Source organism: Coregonus lavaretus (assembly GCF_964263955.1).
Source record: "Coregonus lavaretus genome assembly, chromosome: 37".
In the NCBI taxonomy this organism is placed as follows: Eukaryota; Metazoa; Chordata; class Actinopteri; order Salmoniformes; family Salmonidae; genus Coregonus; species Coregonus lavaretus.
The window spans coordinates 3,289,890-3,314,042 of NC_140024.1; positions in this window are offsets into that span (position 1 = coordinate 3,289,890).

Sequence of the window (24,153 nt, forward strand, 5' to 3'; positions counted from 1 at the left end):
AAATTCTCTAAAACGACGTTGGAGGCGGCTCATGGTAGAAAAATTAACATTAAATTATCTGGTAACAGCTCTGGTGGACATTCCTGCAGTCAGCATGCCAATTGCATGCTCCCTCAAAACGTGAGACATCTGTGGCATTGTGTTGTGTGACAAAACTGCACATTTTAGAGTGGCCTTTTATTGTCCCCCAGCACAAGGTGCACCTGTTTAATGAGCAATTCAGACTCAGGGTATTAGTAAACTATATTTTCTGAGTAGCTTCCCCCATGCTGCTTACAGAAGGCAGAATGTTTTCCCCCAAAACTAAATATGTGTTGATATTAGTTGACACAGGTCTTTACTTCAACATTATTGTGTCTTGATGTATTGCTAATACCTTTTAAGACTTTTTCTGGTAGATGTTTTCTAAGACCCCTTTTCCATCTGTTTGACCAGAAACCAAAGCCTTCGCTTATTCCAAATTTCTAGGATGGAAAATGGTTGAAAAAAATGATATATGCCTTAATTTCTAAAAAATATAGGCTCTTAGCTTTCATTTTACACCCAATTTGACATGCTCCTATAAACTTCACATAGTGTCTTAAAGAGGGTGTATCTCAATGGTGTAAAGGGATTTCCTTTCCTCTTCTCATTTCCTACCACATTCCTCCTAAATAAGGCCCAGTTTCTTGTTGGTGGTGAGTAAGGGGTGGGGCTAGTATGTAGGAATTGATAAGATTGAAGAGGTGGAATCTCATAGGCCTATCACAGCATTCACAGTAGGTACCCACTGAGTTGGACCCAACCCTCCTTGGTATGACATTATGAAGCATCAGGAAGATGGGCTAACTCTCCTTATCTTCCTGATGCTTTATTATTCTCACAAGACCGGGATTTACCTTTACTAAAGGATCCTGAATGGTCCCTTTAATGGAGGCAATTTAGGGCTTATAAGACATAGCCTCACAGCCTATACAAGATGGCCTGAAATCCAGAACCTGTTTTTCTAACATTCCAGGCTTCCCAAGGAGAGTGGCAAGGAGAGGAATGATAACTCAAACTGGTGCCCAGGCTATATACAAGAGACATAATGGGGAAGAGATTAGTCCAAATCCAGAGCCATAACGGGGGGCATTTAGCTGTGACGTTTGTGACAAATGAAAGGAGGGGTAGAAAGAAGCCAACACCTTGACAGTGCAGACAAAGCTAGCAGGTGCAGCCTGTAAAATTGACAGGAGGTAATAGAGCATGTTCTATGTAAATGAGGAGGAGGCCCTCCCACATACTGTATGTTTGTGTAAATTACAGACAGGTAAGAATCATCGATGATGTCCTGTAATAATAGGCCAGTCACAGATCACATAAACTGTGTGAGAGAGAAGGGAGGAATGGGATGGGCACAGACACACACCTGCGGACACATACACCCACAGAGGCACAGTGCTCTCAAGTTCTCATGAGTGAGATTGAAAGAGTGGAGAAATGAACATCAACAACTGGGGTGTGGCGCACAGCCATGCGCGTTTTATGCACATTAGAAGAAGAGGCCAACATTTCAGCATAGCAATAACGGGCTGCTGCAAAAACCACTGACATTATTGTGAGTTGCTTCATTAAAGTGTGTGTACATAAACGTTAATGAGAAAGCAACCCTTTGGATAAACTAAGGCACGTATATCTACACGCTCTTTGAACATTTGCAGTGTCCACCATCTTTTCAAGTTTCTCAACAAGTGATACACAACCATGTCCGTTAGTCTTTATTTCTCATAACAAAAATAGAACCCAAATTTACAACGGAAACATTTTAAACTAGGAAAACTTTAGAAAATAGTAGCCTAATATTGAGAAAAAAGTATCAGCTCTTTGAGTCCAGAGGGAGAATCAATTGCATGGAGAATTGAGCCATTAAAAAAGCTCAATGACTGAGCAACAGCAGCAAACTGATGAGTGAACAGCAGCAGGCAGCTATGTAGCCTAATTGGTTTTCAATGCTCTCGTCTAGTGTGTGTGTGTGTGTGTGCAGTAGCGGTGCGTGGGTAAAATCACTGGGGAAGCCAGTCCCCCCCCACCCCCCCCCCCCCAAAAAAAAAACATATTACAACCTATGTGTTGTGATAATTGCGTTGTTTGCTCTATAACCTGTTAATTCATATGCCTTGTGACCATGATATATATTATTGGCCTAAAGGGCGAGACAATAAGAAGACACAGTGGTAGAATAAATTCAACCACAGCTTTGTTTTATCACAAAACCGGATAGCAACCTCTGTCCAGTGAAGTCCACAAAGCATATTGCATGTACAGTAACAGACAGTTACATGACCTACAGCATGGAAAAGCAAGTTAATGTTTCCGACATTTTCGGACCACTAAACAACTATCAATTTAGAACCACAGAGAGTTACCGCAAGTCGCAAAGAAAACAGGAGCTGCCTCCACTATTCCAGCACCATTTCAACTTCAACATTTCAACATCATCAAATCACCTATGCTTAGTCTAATACAGTGACAACTAAAAGATACCAAAAACAATTTAGTCCTATCAACGTAATTCTAAATATGATGTGGCTGTTCATGGTTCTGATTTCTGCATGCGTATGTATGTGTGTGTGTGTGTGTGTGTGTGTGTATATGTGTGTGTGTGTGTGCGTTTGCGTTCGTGCAAGTAGAAAAACATGTTGACTCACCCTACTTGTAGAGAAATGCCAATGCCATCCTCCTCTCTTTCATGTTGAGGAAACAGTCTATCACTCTGTCATACAGTACACACTTTTATGTTTTGTTGTCCTAGGCTTCCTGGCTAAAATGCTTGCTCGCTAGCCTAACTTCCATTCATGGGCAAAGATAGCTAGTTAACATTAGCCTTCTACAGTGGGGAAAAAAAGTATTTAGTCAGTCACCAATTGTGCAAGTTCTCCCACTTAAAAAGATGAGAGAGGCCTGTAATTTTCATCATAGGTACACGTCAACTATGACAGACAAAATGAGGAAAAAAAATCCAGAAAATCACATTGTAGGATTTTTAATGAATTTATTTGCAAATTATGGTGGAAAATAAGTATTTGGTCAATAATAAAAGTTTCTCAATACTTTGTTATATACCCCTTGTTGGCAATGACACAGGTCAAACGTTTTCTGTAAGTCTTCACAAGGTTTTCACACACTGTTGCTGGTATTTTGGCCCATTCCTCCATGCAGATCTCCTCTAGAGCAGTGATGTTTTAGGGCTGTCGCTGGGCAACACGGACTTTCAACTCCCTCCAAAGATTTTCTATGGGGTTGAGATCTGGAGACTGGCTAGGCCACTCCAGGACCTTGAAATGCTTCTTACGAAGCCACTCCTTTGTTGCCCGGGCGGTGTGTTTGGGATCATTGTCATACTGAAAGACCCAGCCACGTTTCATCTTCAATGCCCTTGCTGATGGAAGGAGGTTTTCACTCAAAATCTCACGATACATGGCCCCATTCATTCTTTCCTTTACACGGATCAGTTGTCCTGGTCCCTTTGCAGAAAAACAGCCCCAAAGCATGATGTTTCCACCCCCATGCTTCACAGTAGGTATGGTGTTCTTTGGATGCAACTCAGCATTCTTTGTCCTCCAAACACAAGGAGTTGAGTTTTTACCAAAAAGTTCTATTTTGGTTTCATCTGACCATATGACATTCTCCCAATCCTCTTCTGGATCATCCAAATGCACTCTAGCAAACTTCAGACGGGCCTGGACATGTACTGGCTTAAGCAGGGGGACACGTCTTGCACTGCAGGATTTGAGTCCCTGGCGGCGTAGTGTGTTACTGATGGTAGGCTTTGTTACTTTGGTCCCAGCTCTCTGCAGGTCATTCACTAGGTCCCCCCGTGTGGTTCTGGGATTTTTGCTCACCGTTCTTGTGATCATTTTGACCCCACGGGGTGAGATCTTGCGTGGAGCCCCAGATCAAGGAAGATTATCAGTGGTCTTGTATGTCTTCCATTTCCTAATAATTGCTCCCACAGATGATTTCTTCAAACCAAGCTGCTTACCTATTGCAGATGCAGTCTTCCCAGCCTGGTGCAGGTCTACAGTTTTGTTTCTGGTGTCCTTTGACAGCTCTTTGGTCTTGGCCATAGTGGAGTTTGGAGTGTGACTTTTTGAGGTTGTGGACAGGTGTCTTTTATACTGATAACAAGTTCAAACAGGTGCCATTAATACAGGTAACGAGTGGAGGACAGAGGAGCCTCTTAAAGAAGAAGTTACAGGTCTGTGAGAGACAGAAATCTTGCTTGTTTGTAGGTGACCAAATACTTATTTTCCACCATAATTTGCAAATAAATTCATTAAAAATCCTACAATGTGATTTTCTGGAAAAAAAATTCTCAATTTGTCTGTCATAGTTGACGTGTACCTATGATGAAAATGACAGGCCTCTCTCATCTTTTTAAGTGGGAGAACTTGCACAATTGGTGGCTGACTAAATACTTTTTTTCCCCACTGTACATCTAGCTACATATTAAACTTCCATCCTCTCAGGCCAGGGGCACAACAATGTATGAATTAATGGTTGGATCAGAATCGCCGTTATAATCATTGGCCAGTATGGAGAATTAAGTAAAACCACAAAGCAAAATCCCAATCTCCATCCATGGCTAATTTAGGAAAGGGACAATTTCATCTAGCTAGCTAGCCACCGGAGGACAACAACACAACGAGATACAACAAATCAAGGTTTTTTGTCAATGATGTATGCTCTCAATGGGATTTGATAGGAGTGACACCAAAATCCAAGCTGGCTTCCCTTGACACTTTTTTTTGGTGCGCCAGGACCATTCACAGTTGAGCTCGCTCAGTTAAGCTCAATGCTGATTGGCTATTATTTTATTTTATTTTATCAAGGGAGGCCAAATGCTCGCTGGCTTCCTTTGCCTTCAATGCTAGGGGCGGCAACAATGTCATATTTGTTTGGACCAGACAGCATCAGATAGATGGCCTACACATAGAGAGACAGAGGGGTTTCACTCGCCTGGATGCTTTCTCCTGTGAGATACATTCAGCCTCTTGTGAATTGAAGGAAAATTATGAAACACAGAGAGACAAAATATACATTATTTTATGTATTTTTATTTTTTCTTGGTCAATTGTTTTGGGAAGCCTGGCTTCCCTTGGCATCCATGAATACACGCAACTGTGTGTGTGTGTGTGTGTGTGTGTGTGTGTGTGTGTGTGTGTGTGTGTGTGTGTGTGTGTGTGTCTGTGTGTATCACTGTCAAAGTTACATACAGGGAGATAATTAATTGTGAATAGGACTTACGACTGAAAGTATGGTGCAAGTGCACCCTCTCTCAGAATCAACCTCTGCATAAACAGTGTATTCCCGTTGCCTAATTAACTCGAAATGGTTAACATTTAACATGCAAAAACTAGGCTATGTCAAGATGACAAATGCCTATTGCCTACCCCGTTACTTCTCCATTAGCCAATCTCCATTATCCCAACCAGCCGGCCCTGTTGATGCCTGTTGGGCTTCTTATCCATACCCGCTACGAATAACCCGAGAACACCTGTCCACTGCAACAAACATCGCGTGCTCGAGTTTAACAAAAGAGAGAGGCTAAACTTTAAAAAAAAGTAAACAAACAAACGAGTCTTACCTTGAAGGTTTTACCCGGTCCTTTTTTTAGGAACAATGTTTTATTCCGTTTCGCCTCCGCCGACGCCAATACTGGCGGGGAAACTTCCTCTCAAAGTCGGCGTTGCTCTGTGGACGTTGACGGAGGTGGCGACGAGGAGGAGGAGGGTGAAGGGACTCCCGGAGAGGAACTCTGAAGCGTGATGTAATTCAATACGCGGCGACAGACACCCAGCGCTGCTTTTACGCACAGCTCTCGCGCTTGGCAAGCTGATGAGGAAAGGTAGGCACCTAAAGCGAAAGAGAGCGAGACACTGGAGAGAGAGAGAGAGCGAGAGAGCGAGAGAGAGAGCGAGAGAGAGAGAGAGAGAGAGAGAGAGAGAGAGAGAGAGAGAGAGAGAGAGAGAGAGAGAGACTTCGATAAAGGAACGTGCACCTGACAACCGGTATAATGTTCAAGTTGGCGGACGCGGTAACGGATACCTCCTGTCAGGCATAGGTGTCTTTTACAGTAGCCACCTATACGACACAGTAGCGCCAGTTAACGACTGGTAGCAGTTCTTAAAGGCGCTGCATGGTCATTCCGCCGTCTGCATTGGCTGTGCAGCATGTATGGTGATACGGCCTCTGCAGAAGTCAGGGCATTCATACTTCTTGCGCTTCATGGAGCAGTGCAGAGCTGTTGTCATGGAAGAGAGTTTGTGTTTTTAGGGGACCTCCCGCCCCCACCTACCGTCAACCAATCATGTCATTGCAGAGCTATACTGAGACCTCAGAATTGTTACAACATTTGAGAGGCGCACGGTGATGTAGTATGGAGCTCAATTTGGCCTCTGGGTGCCTTCCGGAGGCTCCGCAATTGTGTTGGCAATTGCATCACACCATCCATACGGCGCCTCCGACCACATTTAGCGGATCAAGCATACTATTACATAGTGATGTAGAGTGGACTAGATAACGTTGTTACATTACAGTGGGACTAGCTGTAAGACTACTTATGCCTAACTGATGTCATAGTGTATGCATTATGTCCATATTCAGTATTTTCACAGTATGACTGACATGTACAGTAACCTACAGTAGCCAACATGTAAATGTGAATGTATATAGTACTGTATATGTCTATTTTGAACATTTCCAACATGTAATAGATGTAAATGTGAATGTTCAGTACCAGTCAAAAGTTTGGACACACCTACTCATTCAAGGGTTTTTCTTTATTTTGACTATTTTTTATAATGTAGAATAATAGTGAATACATCAAAACTATGAAATAACACATATGGAATCATGTAGTAACCAAAAAAGTGTTAAACAAATCAAAATATATTTTAGATTTTAGATTCTTCAAAGTAGCCACCCTTTGTCTTGATGACAGCTTTGCACACTCTATCACGTTTCAGGAGAAGACCCAGATGCAGACAGTGTTGAAGTAACAAAGGTTTATTACAAAAACAAGGGGCAGGCAAAAGACATGTCAAGGGCGGGCAGAGGTCAGTAATCCAGATCAGAGTCCAAAAGCTACAGAATGGCAGGGAGTCTCAGGGTCAGGGCAGTCAGGGGTCAATAATCCAGGGTGGTGTGACATGGACAGAACAGCAGGCAGTCTCAGGGTCAGGGCAGGCAGAATGGTCAACACCGGGAAAACTCGAAAACAGGAACTTGAGAAAGACTGGAGCAAGGGGAAAACCGCTGGTAGGCTTGACGAAACAAAATGAACTGGCAACAGACAAATAGAGAACACAGGTATAAATACCCTGGGGATAATGGGGAAGATGGGCGACACCTGGAGGCGGGTGGAGACAATCACAAAGACAGGTGAAACAGATCAGGGTGTGACACACCCTTGGCATTCTCTCAACCAGCTTCGCCTGGATTGCTTTTCCAACAGTCTTGAAGGAGGTCCCACATATGCTGAGCACCTGTTGGCTGCTTTTCCTTCACTCTGCGGTCCAACTCATCCCAAACCATCTCAATTGGGTTGAGTTCGGGTGATTGTGGAGGCCAGGTCATCTGATGCAGCACTCCATCACTCTCCTTCTTGGTCAAATATCCCCTACATGCTGTGGGGGTGCTTTGCTGCAGGAGGGACTGGTGCACTTCACAAAATAGATGGCATCATGAGGAAGGAAAATTATATATTGAAGCAACATCTCAAGACATCAGTCAGGAAGTTAAAGCTTGGTCGCAAATGGGTCTTCCAAATGGACAATGACCCCAAGCATACTTCCAAAGTTGTGGCAAAATGGCTTAAGGACAACAAAGTCAAGGTATTGGAGTGGCCATCACAAAGCCCTGACCTCAATCCTATAGAACATTTGTGGGCAGAACTGAAAAAGCGTGTGCAAGCAAGGAAGCCTACAAACCTGACTCAGTTACACCAGCTCTGTCAGGAGGAATGGGCCAAAATTCACCCAACTTATTGTGCGAAGCTTGTGGAAAGCTACCCGAAATGTTTGATCCAAGTTAAACAATTTAAAGGCAATGCTACCAAATACTAATTGAGTGTATGTAAATTTCTGACCCACGGGGAATGTGATGAAATAAATAAAAGCTGAAATAAATCATTCTCTCTACTATTATTCTGACATTTCACATTCTTAAAATAAAGTGGTGATCCTAACTGATCTAAGACAGGGCATTTTTATTAGGACTAAATGTCAGGAATTGTGAAAAAAGTTTAAATGTATTTGGCTAAGGTGTATGTAAACATCCGACTTCAACTGTATGTGTTTTTCTTCCTTTCAAAGATGTGATCCACCCACCCCAAGTCACCCATTCCATAAACAGTTTGGACCGACTTCTTCTAAATTAATGACCATCATCACCATGGCAACCAGCAGCCTATACACTGAAATGGGATGTAAAACGTGGCAGTGAAAAAGTGAAATCCATCCAAGCCAACCCCCCACCACCAACCACCCTTCCCCCTTCGCACTTACTCCACTTATCCAGCAGACCAGGGGATGTCACCCATCATACAACCCAGTTCGGGTGAATGGGTCCTGGGATACAGGGAGCACTGTAAAGCCCCCCAACACCACGGTTGGTGTATAGGTTTGTCTACCTCAGAACAAACTGGGACCTGTTAGGTGTTTTCTATTCTGTTGTGCTTTCAGTGGGAAGCCGTTGAATAATTGACTGCTCTAGGAAATGCTTTGTTGAGTTCACTAACTGGCATTGATGTTGAATCATCATGCCTGGTTTGTTGTGCCACCATTCTGTTGGGGCACCATTTCCCCTCCAATGTTATCATGGCTTGGCTGTATCAGAATAGGTCTGATCAATGGACAAAATGTCAAATTTGATTTGAGGTGGTTTAGTTACATTACAGTTGGGAAGAGATATTGAGTGCCATTAGGAGTGGGGAAGTAGAGAGTAAGAGGTAGAAAGATAGAAAAGAGAAAAAAGAGAGAAAAGGGAGACTCCAGACCGCAGCAAGGGTGCAGGGGAGTCTTTCTCACCATGACAACCAGGAGGGGGAATCTGAGCGCAATCATTGGTCGGATCAACCACTAAGATCCTCCCATGCACTCATAATATACAGAACACTGTTTCACAAATCAACATTCTACTATTATTCAAAGTTCTATCCAAAGGTGTGAGAAGAGGGGTTAAAACACCAGTTACTGTAAATGACGTAATAAGTTGCAACTTTGATATATGTGGATAAAATGTCATTTTTATATGACAAATAGAGTTACCTAAGGGTTACTACAAGCTTCACTTCATTGATCTACATCTGTGCGTGCGTCTGTGTGGAGTGGGATTTTTGGAGCAGCAGACACCTTTTGGTAACATGATATCCTCGACGGTCAAACTTCCATTCACAAGTGGACGATAGTAACGTTTTTTATTTTTTATTTCCATTTGGTAAAAACAAAGAAGAGTCGCCTTCCCTTGCTAGTGTTAACCAGCCCCCAGTGTCCAGTCAGGAGCGTGAAGACATGAGCTCTGCTGGTCAGGCTACTGCGTAGCATCCTAGCGGTCCCAAAAGACCTGATCTGCCCTTGAAAATCTATGTACACTGAACAAAAATATGAACGCAACATGTAAAGCATTGGTCTCATGTTTCATGAGCTGAAATAAAAGATCCCCGAAATGTTCCATACACACAAAAAGCTTGTTTCTCTCAAATGTTGAGCACAAATTTGTTTACATCCTGTTAGTGAGCATTTCTCCTTTGCCAAGATAATCCATCCACCTGACAGGTGTGGCATATCAAGAAGCTGATTAAACAGTATGATCATTACACAGGTGCATCTTGTGTTGGGGACAATAAAAAGCCACTCTAAAATGTGTGGTTTTGTCACACAACAAACACAATGCCACAGATGTTTCAAGTTTTGAAGGAGCATGCAATTGGCATGCTGACTGCAGGAATGTCCACCAGAGCTGTTGCCAGAGAATTTAATGTCAATATCTCTACCATAAGCCGCCTCCAATGTCGTTTCAGAGAATTTGGCAGTACGTCCAACCGGCCTCACAACCGCAGACCACGTGTAACCACACCAGCCCAGGACCTCCACATCCGGCTTCCTCACCTGCGGGATCGACTGAGACCAGCCATCCGGACAGCTGATGAAACTGTGGGTTTGCACAATAAAATACTTTATTCACAAACTGTCAGAAACCGTCTCACGCATGAATCCTGTTTCAACTGTACCGGGCAAATGGTGTTGGGTGGGCGAGCGGTTTGCTGATGTCAACGGTGTGAACAGAGTGCCCCATAGTGGCGGTGGGGTTATGGTAGGGCAGGCATAAGCTACGGACAACGAACACAATTGCATTTTATCGATGGCACTTTGAATGCACAGAGATACCGTGACGAGATCCCGTTGTTGTGCCATACATCACCTGATGTTTCAGCATGATAATGCATGGCCCCATATTGCAAGGATCTGTACACAGTTCCTGGAAGCTGACAATGTCCCTATTCTTCCATGGCCTGCATACTCATTGATGTTTGGGATGCTCTGGATTGACATGTAGGAAAGCGTGTTTCAGTTCCTGACAATATCCAACAACTTCGCACAGCCATTGAAGAGGAGTGGGACAACATTCCACAGGTCACAATCAACAGCCTGATGTGTCACGCTTCATTAGGCAAATGGTGGTCACACCAGATACTGACTGGTTTTCTGATCCACGCCCCTACCTTTAAAAAAAAAGGTATCTGTGACCAACAAAATATTGTGCCATTCAGCCCTATTCAGCTATATGGCACGCTTCAAATTCAAATAATTCCGGCTTCATGTAGCATCGGGAGTTTTCCATATCAATATGTGGATGATGTCAGCGCTATCACTGGTTTTAATGTCTATGGTAGTAGCTAGCTGGCAGCCTGGCTAGCTGGTTTTAGCCTGACTAAAAACATAGCACGCTAGCTAGCCTTTTTAGCTTCCCACATATCCATGTGACATAATCAGATTTATAATACAAAAATAAGCCCTGGCTAATATTTTTACACTTGACGGTGCAACCTAAAACATTCTCCCAGTTGGTTTTCTGCTTGTGTATTCATTCCCATATCAGCTAAAAAATAGAACGTCATCATCTTTTAGTCACAGAGAAAAAAACACATGGCTAGCTAGTTGGCTTCAACAGGTTCTACCATTTCACAATAGCCTGTAATCACTAGTTATTACTTCTAAACAAAATAGCTTTTTGGGTGGAATCTTGGTTTACTGTTTGAACAGTCACTGAGATTATATTTGGTTATCAATGCTAATTATATAGATCATATCAAGGAACCAAGCGACAACATTGCCCCCACGGCTGCGGAAGGAATGATACGGCATGTCTTTTCAGGTAGTAAAAAAGTATGTTGAATGCCAGAGTGTATTATAAGGAGCCACCCCTTTTGTGACGAAAAATGACATCGCAACACTGTGCTATGCTCCGAATCTTGCGTCTCAGTAGAGCTTGTGGTAAGCTTAAGGATCCCCACCAGCATTGTTGTTCTCTAGCCAACTCCCTTTAAACTGCTGATAAAATGAGTTTGACTGGGCAGCTAACAGCCACGTAAATAAACAATTAAAACTAGGAATGCAAGATGAAGTGCTGGCTCACACACACACAGACTCACAGACACACAAACACACACACACACCACACACACTAGTCACAAGGGACAAGCAATATCTTCAATCCGCATAGCCATTAGGAAAACGTAACGTTATGACTATTACTACTGATCCCTGAAGGAGTTAAAATATACTATGGGGAGTCTAACTCTTGCGACTTCTGTTGAAGGAACTAAAATCACACCTGACAAGGCCAATGAAATCTGCGCCACACTGGAAGCCCACCTTCCACAGGTGATAAGCATGAGGCTGGGATTCATTCCTTCAATATAATACCGCTCTTCACTGAGTGCAGGGCCATCAGGCAACAGTACTTATAGTCATAACGTTTACATTTCCTTTCAGTCAGTCAACTTTGGTACAACATACTATGGGGAAATGGAATCCCGCCCCAAGCCGACCCCAACGCATACTAAATGAAATGGCCCATGGCAGACCACCCAGACCTGACCCCGCAAAATGCAGCAGTCTGGGTATTGCGCACATAGCGCGCTGCCTAGTGATCTTCACCTTTCCCAGCTGTAGCACACTGTGGGCTACACTGGGAGCAGTGACTTCCAAGCGATAAGTGTGTGGTGATGCCCAACTCGCCGCAGCACAAATATCCCCAACAGTCAACCCAGGATGCTGCCAGACATCTGTCGGCAGGTAGCCTACGGTTAAGAGTGTTGGACCAGTAACCGAAAGGTTGCTGGTTCTAATCCCTGAGCCGACTAGGTGAAAGATCTGTCAATGTGCTCTTGATCAAGGCACTTAACCCTAATTGCTCCTGTAAATCGCTTTGGATAGGAGCTTCTGCTAAATGACTACAATGTAAATGGTGGAGTGGGTACACCGCTGGGTAACCCTTGCCCCCTGCTGCTATACGCCAGGGAGATAGCCTCCACAATCCAGTGAGAGAAACACTGCCTAGACAGCTGGATTAGCAAAACGGACAAAAAGCAACGTCACCTTAAGTGTCGCCAGGGGCGAACTGGGTACAGGAAGGGTGTATGGATAACGCATGGAGATCCCAACGCGTTTAGTCAAAGCCAAAGCCAAAGCCACGAGCAGGGTGGTCCTGTAGGAGAGGATCTTTAGATCCACAGCCTCCAGTGGATCCAAAGGGGGCCTCACACAGAGCATCCAAAAGCATTGCGGACTGAATAGCAGCAATCACGTTCGGCGGTAAACCTCTAGCCGTCAGATTGGATCTCTCAGCGGCCAAGCCCACAGATCCCAAATCTCTTACCGAGGGTGCCAAACCTGCCCGTGTGCCTGGGACAACAGAACTCTGCACAGTGGGAGTTGCCACGGGACCCCGACAACAGGCGAAAGATCTCCGTGAACCGAGTTAGCTAACCTGGCTAGCACGCTATGCAGCGCTTGTTAGCTAGCCTGGTCTCGAAAGTCTATGTAGGACCGGATCATTGATAAGTCTGTATCGATAAGTCTGGGAAGAGAGGCAAGCGTTGCTTAACCAAGGCAGACACAGTCGGCAAGGGGATACCCACAGAACCTAGTCACCCTCTCTCTACAAGCAGCCTCCAGTAACCGGCGACAGAGTGCACAGGAGCAAGGAGACATTTGACCCGACCAACGACCCAATCCATCTCCACGTCCCACAACTCAGACTCAGCCGAGGTAAGGACACCCGGGAGAGTAAGTCATTATATAAAACGCCCCCTAAAGAATGCTACACGACTGTCAAGAGAACCTGCGCCGCGGACTATTAGGGTAACAGTGCCAGCCGTCCCCTAGTCCCGCACACAAACTGATTTGAGTGAGGGCAGTCTGAGCATGCATGCACCGAGCCGAGACATACAAGACAACAAACGTGAGTATCTTTCTGTCGCGTTAGCATCTTACTTATTGCTATGGCCAAGCCAAGCAATCCGAAGAATAAATAATTGTCTGTGATTAGGAAACTTATGAGATTCATGCATACTTCAGCACACAATGTCCAGGGAGTGAGCACGCTCTACCACTAAGGTACAGTTTAGTGCAACGTAAGACAGTCTCGTGTTCAACTTGTTTTAGAAGTGTGAATCGTTCCTGTTCACACCGAGGTGAAGTGCGGTATAATTGAAGGAATGGATCTGAGCCTCACACTTATCACCTGTGAAAGGCTGGGCTTCCAGGGAGGCCTGGATTTCATTGGCCTTGTCAGGCGTGATTTTAGTTCCTTCAACTGAAGTCGCGAGAGTGTGACTCCCCATAGAATGTTGTTCTGAAGTTCACTGACTGAAAGGGAACTGGGTCCATTTCTGTGTATGAAAACTGGTATGTGCCAGTGCAATGCTCACTTCTATCTGTAATAGTGTATGCGATAAGACATTGCACAGGATTGACACTGTCACCCCAGGAGTTTTACAGTAGCAATCTGCATGTCACTGTCCTTGCACTCCTACACAGTGGAGACAGACCTAATTTTAAACTGGGATACTATATAGGGCACACAGAAATCTGTGTAAAAGAGAAAGAGCAGCCAACGATAACAGATCCATGGCAGAGTTTAGAGTCAGAAGACAACGGCATGTCTTCACCCTAAAACCCAGAGCGTGCACACACACATGGCAAACAGACACACATACACAGAGAGAGGCATGGCCAAAACACAGGTACAGCAAACATACACATGTAAACACATTATTGGACTGTGATGTAGCATTTTGGGAAGTTTTCTATCGAGTGTCTACGCTGTATGAGTAACCTTCCCCCCATCCTCCCTACCATCCACTGGCTCTGCATTTGGCTTGTTCTGCAGCCACCTACCATGACCTTCCCCTCCCCCCAAAGGATATACAAATGTAAATGTGATAGTAGATTAAAACAAGTCTTGTATGCAGTATCTGACCTTAGAGTAGGTACAAGGAGTGATACTGTGGACCAAAGCTAATATGTTTGTGTTCAACACCTGCATGAATCACTTGGGATTGTGGTCAATGGTAGTTAATAAATCAAATCAAATCAAATTGTATTTGCCACATGCGCCGAATACAACAGGTGTAGACATTACAGTGAAATGCTTACTTACAAGCCCTTAACCAACAATGCAGTTTTTTTTAAAGAAAAAAGTGTTAAGTAATTTTTTTAAAAGCAAATAACTAAAGAGCAGCAGTAAAGTAAAATAACAGTAGCAAGGCTATATACAGGGGGGTACCGGTACAGAGTCAATGTGCGGGGGCACCGCCTAGTCGAGGTAATTGAGGTAATATGTACATGTGGGTAGAGTTAAATTGACTATGCATAAATAATAAACAGAGTAGCAGCAGCGTAAAAGAGGGGGATGGGGTGGGGTGGGGGGGCAGTGCAAATAGTCTGGGTAGCCATGATTAGCTGTTCAGGAGTCTTATGGCTTGGGGGTAGAAGCTGTTGAGAAGCCTTTTGGACCTAGACTTGACGCTCCGGTACCGCTTGCCGTGCGGTAGCAGAGAGAACAGTCTATGACTAGGGTGGCTGGAGTCTTTGACAATTTTGAGGGCCTTCCTCCGACACCGCCTGATCTGGGGACCCATGCCAAATCTTTTCAGTCTCCTGAGGGGCAATAAGCTTTGTCGTGACCTCTTCACGACTGTCTTGTTGTGTTTGGACCATGATAGTTTGTTGGTGATGTGAACTTGAAGCTTTCAACCTGTTCCACTACAGCCCCGTCGATGAGAATGGGGGCGTGCTTAGTCCTCTTTTTTTTCCTGTAGTCCACAATCATCTCCTTTGTCTTGATCACGTTGAGGGAGAGGTTGTTATCCTGGCACCACACGGCCAGGTCTCCAACCTCCTCCCTAAAGGGGTGGCTCCTTATCTCATTGTTGTCGGTGATCAGGCCTACCACTGTTGTGTCGTCGTCAAACTTAATAATGGTGTTGGAGCCGTGCCTGGCCATGCAGTCATGGGTGAACAGGGAGTACAGGAGGGGACTGAGCACGCACACCTGAGGGGTCCCCGTGTTGAGGATCAGTGTGGCAGATGTGTTGTTACCTACCCTTACCACCTGGGGGCGGCCCGTCAGGAAGTCCAGGATCCAGTTGCAGAGGGAGGTGTTTAGTCCCAAGATCCTTAGCTTAGTGATGAGCTTTGAGGGCACTATGGTGTTGAACACTGAGCTGTAGTCAATGAATAGCATTCTCACGTATGTGTTCCTCTTGTCCAGGTGGGAAAGGCTAGTGTGGAGTGCAATAGAGATTGCATCATCTGTGGATCTGTTGGGGTGGCATGCAAATTGGAGTGGGTCTAGGGTTTCTGGGATAATGGTGTTGATGTGAGCCATGACCAGTCTTTCAAAGCACTTCATGGCTACAGACGTGAGTGCTACGGGTCGGTAGTCATTTAGGCAGGTTATCTTAGTGTCCTTGGGCACAGGGACTATGGTGGTCTGCTTGAAACATGTTGGTATTACAGACTCAGTCAGGGACATGTTGAAAATGTCAGTGAAGACACTTGCCAGTTGGTCAGCGCATACTCAGAGTACACGTCCTGGTAATCTGTCTGGCCCTGCGGCCTTGTGAATGTTGACCTGCTTAAAAGTCTTACTCACATCGGCTACGGAGAGCGTGATCACATTGTCATCCGGAACAGCTGATGCTCTCATGCATGCCTCAGTGTTGCTTGCCTCGAAGCGAGCATAGAAGTGATTTAGCTCATCTGCTAGGCTTATGTCAATTGGCAGCTCGCGGCTGTGCTTCCCTTTGTAGTCTGTAATAGTTTTCAAGCCCTGCCACATCCGACGAGCGTCAGAGACGGTGTAGTACGATTCAATCTTAGTCCTGTATTGACTCTTTGCCTGTTTGATGGTTCGTCGGAGGGCACAGCGGGATTTCTTATAAGTGTCCGGGTTAGAGTCCCGCTCCTTGAAAGCGGCAGCTCTACCCTTTAGCTCAGTGCGGATGTTGCCTGTAATCCATGACTTCTGGTTGGGGTATGTACGTACGGTCACTGTGGGGACGACGTCATTGATGCACTTATTGATGAAGCCAGTGACTGATATGGTGTACTCCTCAATGCTATCTGAAGAATCCCGGAACATATTCCAGTCTGTGCTAGCAAAACAGTGCTGTAGCTTAGCATCTGCGTCATCTGACCACTTTTTTTTATTAACCGAGTCACTGGTGCTTCCTGCTTTAGTTTTTGCTTATAAGCAGGAATCAGGAGGATAGAGTTATGGTCAGATTTGCCAAATGGAGGGCGAGGGAGAGCTTTTTATGCGTCTCTGTGTGTGGAGTAAATGTGGTCTAGAGTTTTTTCCCTCTGGTTGCACATTTAACATGCTGGTAGAAATTAGGTAGAACGGATGTAAGTTTCCCTGCATTAAAGTCCCCGGCCACTAGGAGCGCTGCCTCTGGATGAGCGTTTTCCTGTTTACTTATGACCTTATACAGCTCATTGAGTGCAATCTTAGTTCCAGCATCGGTTTGTGGTGGTAGATAGACAGCTACGGAAAATATGGTAAATAGTGTGGTCTACAGCTTATCATGAGATACTCTACCTCCGGCAAGCAAAACCTCGAGACTTCCTTAGTGTTAGATTCATCTGGCTAAGACCCCTTAGTTTTAAGTCATGAAAAAGAGGTGTCCCACTTTAGTGGTAGTTCCCTGCCTGTATTCGTTCACCCCTACACACAGGGGTGTCGAGCACCCCAAAAATATAAGGGGGCACAAAGTAAGTGTGGATGGCTGAAAGGTTAGGCCCCCCCGTAAGTTGGAGAATTTTGCATTTTTCAAACACATGAACCAGATTTTTTCTACAATCTAGAGCCATAATCATTATGCTTAATTCTATGTAAAAAATATTTATATGTTTCTGCATATCTAAGCATACCTCTGGAGCTGTCTGCATCCTCCTGACTGGAGGTTCTTATTTTTAAAGAAAATAAATATGCATCTCTGCTAGGGCTGTCGTGGTCAGGAAATTTAGTCAGCCGGTGATTGTCAAGCAAATAACTGCTGGTCTCACGGTAATTGACCGTTAATTAACATAAACACATTTAGCATCTCCAAGCCATTTTAAAAAGTTTAATAAATCCATGTAATATAGCCTACACCTTCACAATAAATCCATTATTTATGTTAGACAGGTCTAAAGAAGCATGATATGAAGAAAATGTAGTCTATTTCAGAAGAAAATAATAGCATACTCTGAGTTGTCCTTATGTTAGGTCCTGATGTGGCTATGCCAAATGGCTTTGGGCTACGCTAGTTAATTTAGCAGACAAGATTTGCTTATAATTCCGTGGCATTATTTTATATTATTTTATAGTATGAAGAATACAATTGAACAAAGCTGAATAAAATAAAAATATATTTTGAGGGAGTGCGCACATTCTGTGTTGAGAGGTTAACAAAAAAAGAGGTACTCCTATATGCTTAATGTAGAGTTATTAATGGAATTTTAGTTGTTCTAAAAACGTGGGGCTAATTGTTTTGATTTTTAATACATTGTGAGGCTGCATGATGAGAATCTAATGATGATTTGAAAAAAGTTGCTTGAAAGGCATGAGCTCTGCTTTGTTTTTTGCGCAGGCTTTACACACTCCAATAGTCTCTCATTCACCATTTGACAAGCACTTGATAATGCCTCGAATTTCACAGCGGCATCCCCTTTGTGGCCATAATGCACCCTAAAATAATCCATGCCTTTTGCGGCCCGGAGTGCTGCATTGTGACCTTCACGTGATCGGGACTTTCTCACAGGCTATAAGTGAAGACAGTCATATTGGTGACGCAACTGCGCGCGTCCTTATCCAATTCAGAAAAAGCACTAGCCTATGTCAATCTACTATCCCCCATAGTACAAAAGTCAACCTATTCTATTCTGTGCAATAAATAAATATTCCAAATATAGTCTGGGACAGTTGTTGGATGCGATAGATCCCAAATTAATGCAACCACTAGCATCAAAAAACCTTTTTAATGCAATGTGGCTGACGCAACAGATCAGAACGTTTAGCTTTCTTCACATTATAAGCGCAGCAATGCACACATGGTAGTAGGCTATAAGCGCAAATGTTCCATTCAGCAGAAAATACCATTATCAAAAGTGACCACAAATGCAATTATGCATGTAATGCTTTTATTATAAAGGTGCATTTTTATGGTGAAAATTATCTTCCCCAAACTTGAAACTCACATGCTGCTTAGATATGCCAGGTAGGCTCTACACCCCTTGTAAAGCAGATTAATGTGCTTAATTTTAAGAAGTTATTTGGCCACTTTAGTTCTGATACAAACCTTATCAAAACATATAGGCCTATGGGCTAGGCTACATGAGGTGTGCGACAATGATTTGAAAAAGTCGCAAAAGAAAGGCATTGTTTCTTATTCTGGGCATCATTCACAAGTGATAATATATAATTCACATGTGATAGGCTAATATTGTCACCCATCAGACTATTCTTGATTTAATCTTGTCATTACATATTGTCACGTCTCCTCCCGTTGCTCCCCTCCGGCGCTCTGATTCGCCGGTCTACTGAGCCACCGGTCTGAGCGCACCACCTCGGCAACACCGGAATGGAAACCCAACACACCCTAATCACCTCCAGCGCACCTGCACCTCATCATCTCATCACCACCCCTATATAGCCCTGGACTGTTCAGTGTTGTGTTGTGTGTGATTGTTAGTGTCTTGTCGAATACTCGCTCTTTGTTGTTCTCTTGCTCAGTGTTAAGTAAACCTTTACATTGTTGATTCCTGCCTCTTCGGATCCTCAGTGCGTCACGTCAAGTCACCCCTTCACCGGATCGTCTTGAGATTGCCCTGGCTCAGACTACACAACCCCACCATCAATTGGATCACCAAGAGGATCACAGCCTGGTCCCCCTCCTGCCGGAGGACCTGCCTGCCGGTGGTTTGTTGTTCCAGGTCAGTGGAGAGTCCGGAGTCCGCCCTCCAGCCCAACATTCCACGTGAGTATGCAGATCTCTCCGATGTCTTCTCTGCCTCCAAGGCTAAGTGTCTCCCTCCTCACAGGCCCTGGGACTGTGCCATTGACCTGCTGGAGGGACAACACCCCCCAAGAGTTGCATTTACTCCCTTTCCATAGCGGAGACTGAGGCCATGGAGAAGTATGTGGCGGAGACCCTGAAACGGGTTCATCAGATGCTCTACCTCTCCTGTCTCCACCAGCTTCTTCTTCGTGGCCAAAAAGGACTGAGGCCATGCATTGACTACCGGGGGCTGAACGCAGTCACCACCAAGTACCGGTACCCCCTCCCTCTGGTTCCGTCGGCCATCGAGCAGCTGAGAGGGGCCCAGTACTTTACCAAGTTGGACCTGAGGATTGCCTACAACCTGATCCAAATCCAGGAAGGAGACGAGTGGAAGACGGCATTCAGCACTACCTCAGGCCACTATGAATACTGCGTTATGCCTTACGACCTCGCCAACGCACCTTCCGTGTTCCAGTCCTTCGTCAATGATGTGTTCCGAGACATGCTGAGTAGACAGGTGCGTTGGTTGTTCTCTTGCTCAGTGTTAAGCAAACCTTTAAATTGTTGATGCCTGCCTCTTCATATGCTCAGTACTTGTCACACATATACCAAATAATATACAGTATGTGTGAAATTTGTTTTGATTTAGAATGGACCATTATCATGCACCTGTATCGAAACAGGGGCAGCGGGAAAACATATGTCATCTATGCACTGAAATAGCGAATGGAGGACGCTTTTCCCCGTGGTTTATTTTCATGCCAGTCAAGTAGGCTATACTCCTGTTGTAAATATAAGCAATGTGCTCAATATTAGCATAGTTGAGAAATAAATATAGTTGGCCTAGCCTATAGAAAGCTGATGGGGTCCTCATCTTGTTATTAGCGGCCACCACTCTGTTTTCTCACACAATTGCATAGCCTATGCACTGCGCCAGTCTCCCGAGTGGCGCAGTGGTCTAAGGCACTGCATCGCAGTGCTAGCTGTGCCACTAGAGATCCTGGTTTGAATCCAGGCTCTATCGTAGCCGGCCGCGACCGGGAGACCCATGGGGCGGCGCACAATTGGCCCAGCGTCGTCCAGGGTAGGGGAGGGAATGGCCGGCAGGGGATGTAGCTCAGTTGGTAGAGCATGGCGTTTGCAACGCCAGGGTTGTGGGTTTGATAAAATAATGTATGCGCTAACTGTAAGTCGCTCTGGATAAGAGCGTCTGCTAAATGACAAAAATGTAAATGTGAAATGTTGCGCAACATGAGCTCATGTCCTCTCATGAAGTGTTTGATTCGATTTTCGAAAACATTTGCATTGATGTCAGAGTGATTAGAGGGACAATAGAGTGCTGAGTACCAGGCAGTTAGCAAGTTTGGTAGGCTACTAATGACCAGCAGCAGCATCAGAGCTTGGAGAAGCCTAATTACATGTGGAATTTGACTGCCTTCATGACTTGTGACCGCCGGTGTGGCGGTAATACGGTCACCGCAACAGCCCTAATCTCTGCTACATTTAGTTATGATTTGCTTTTCTGAAGTCTACGAACCTTGCCAGCAGGCATGCCAGCTAAGATAGTAAGACAAGCTAGCTACTCATAACTTGATTGATAACCTGATTGCTAGCTAGTTATGAGGTTGGGAGATTGGGAACCTATTTAGGCTAACTAAAGCCAACTTCATAAAATTGCTAAGTGGCTTTTTAAAAAAACAGGACAAATCTGAGGGTGCACGTGCCCCTGTGCCCCCTATGGGCATGACGCCTCTGCCTACACACATCTCTCTTACACACGTACACGTGCGCGCGCACACACACACACACACACACACACACAAAGCCCATTAAAGGTCCAATGCAGATGTTTTTATCTCAATATCAAATCATTTCTGGGTAACAATTAAGTACATTACTGGTCAAAAGGTCTGGGTAACAATTAAGTACATTAATGGTCAAAAGAAACAAACATTTATAATTAAACTAGGACTGGGAGTGGTCTGAGTGGGGAGCGGAAAACGAGCTGTTATATGCAAAGAGGTTTGGAACTCTCTTTCTTACTGGTCTATAAAAAATATACCGCCTGGTTATGTCACCAGGCAGGCTAAAACTCCATCCCACCAACACAGCTTGAAATTTCAGGTGGTCTGATCATTTTCACAATTTCACAATATTATTCCAACCTCATAGTGTGGAAATACATATAACACAGGAAAAGGAAGTTTTTGACTGCACTGGTCTGTTGATAACTTCTAGCAACCTCACAGATGTTTTCACCTTCATTCGTCTACCCTCTCTCTCACACTTTCTTTGTCTCTCTTTTGCTGTTGGACACAAGTGGGTCAGAGGCAACTGGTTGATAGAAATGGGAATTTAGCAGGTCAATGGGGAAATAAGGAAAGATTAATAAGAAAATAGAAATGTGATATACAGTGTCTTCAAAAAGTATTCATACCCCTTGACTTATTCCACATTTGTTGTGTTACAGCCTGAATTCAAAATGGATTTAATTGTTCGTTTTTTTTCTCAAACATTTATACACAATACCCCATAATGACAAAGTGAAAACATGTTTTTAGAAATTTTTGCAAATGTATTGAAAATGAAATACAGAAATATCTAATTTACATAAGTATTCACACTCCTGAGTAAATACATGTTAGAATCACATTTAGCAGCAGTTACAGCTGTGAGTCTTTCTGGGTATGTCCCTTAGAGCTTTGCACACTTGGATTGTACAATATTTGCACTTTAATTATTCAAGCTATGTTAAGTTAGTTGTTGATCATTGCTAGACAGACATTTTCAAGTCTTGCCATAGATTTTCAAGCCGATTTTAAGTCAAAGCTGTAACTAGGTGTCGCGACTTCCTCCGAAGCTGCCTCCTCTCCTTGTTCGGGCAGGCTTCGGCGTTTGTCGTCACCGGTCTTCTAGCCACTGCCGCTCCTCATCTCATCATTCCATTTGTTTTGTCTTGTTTATTACACACACCTGGTTCATATCTCCTCATTAGTACCTGTATAAGTGTTCCCTCTGCCCCCCTGTCTTTGTGTGTGATTAGTTATTGTGGAGGTGACTCTAGCTCGGTGGAGCTTCTTTGTATTTTGTATCGCCGGGATATTCACCCGTGTGCCTTGTTTTTCTACAGTGCGCCGTATTTCCCGCACTGGAGTGTTTTACCGCTGTGTTCCTGAATAAACCATATATTCTGTGATTTACCGTCCTGCGCCTGACTCCGTCCAAAATCACCCATTACACTAGGCAACTCAGGAACATTCAATGTCGTCTTGGTAAGCAACACTGGTGTATATTTGGCCTTGTGTTTTAGGTTATTGTCCTGCTAAAAGGCAGTGGTGTAAAAATACTTTAAAGTACTACTTAAGTACTTTTTTTGGGTATCTGTACTTTACTTTACTATTTATATTTTTGACAACTTTTACTTCACTACATTCCTAAAGAAAATAATGTACTTTTTATCCATACATTTTCCCTGACACCCAAAAGCACTCGTTACATTTAGAATGCTTAGCAGGACAGGAACATGGTCCAATTCACACACATCAAGAGAACATCCCTGGTCATCCCTACTTCCTCTGATCTGGCAGACTCACCAAACACAAATGCTTCGTTTGTAAATTATGTTGGAGTGTGCCCCTGGCTAACCGTCAAAAAACTTTAAACAAGAAAATAGTGCTGTCTGGTTTGCTTAATATAATGAATATGAAATGATTTATACTTTTACTTTTGATACTTAAGTATATTTTAGCAATTACATTTACTTTTGATACTTAAGTATATTTAAAACCAACTACTTTTAGACTTTTACTCAAGTAGTATTTTACTGGGTGACTTTCACTTTTACTTGAGTAATTTTCTATTAAGGTATCTTTACTTTTACTCAAGTATGACAATTGGGTAGTTTTCTCACCACTGCTAAAAGGTGAATTTATCTCCCAGTGTCTTTTAGAAAGCAGACTGAATCAGGGTTTCCTCTAGGATTTTGCCTGTGCTTAGCTTTACTTTAGTGCTTTATTGCAAACAGGATGCATGTTTTGGAATAAGGTGCCCTTATTTGCGAGGCATTGGGATACCTCCGTAGTCATACAAAATTCATGTTAAACACTATTATTGCTCGCAAAGTGAGTCCATGCAACTTATTATGTAACATGTGAAGCACATTTTTACTGCTGAACTAATTTAGGCTTGGGTTGAATGGGTTGAATACCTATTGACTTAAGACATTTCTGCTTTTCATTTGTAATTAATTTGTAAAAATTTCAAAAACATATTTCCACTTTGACATTATGGGATATTGTATGTAGGCCAGTGACACACAATCTAAATGTAATCAATTTTAAATTCAGGCTGTAACAGAACAACATGTGGAAAAAGTCAAGGGGCGTGAATACCTTCTGAAGGCACTGTAATTCAGTTAGGTACACCCCTTCCCCACGATAGAACATACAGAGAATTCCTTCAGTATAAAAACATTATAGCCAGGGTTGGGGTCAACTCCATTTCAATTCAGTCCTCAAACTCTTGAATTGTACAATCCTCATAGAAAACGTTCAGCACTCTGAATGTATTAATTGGAT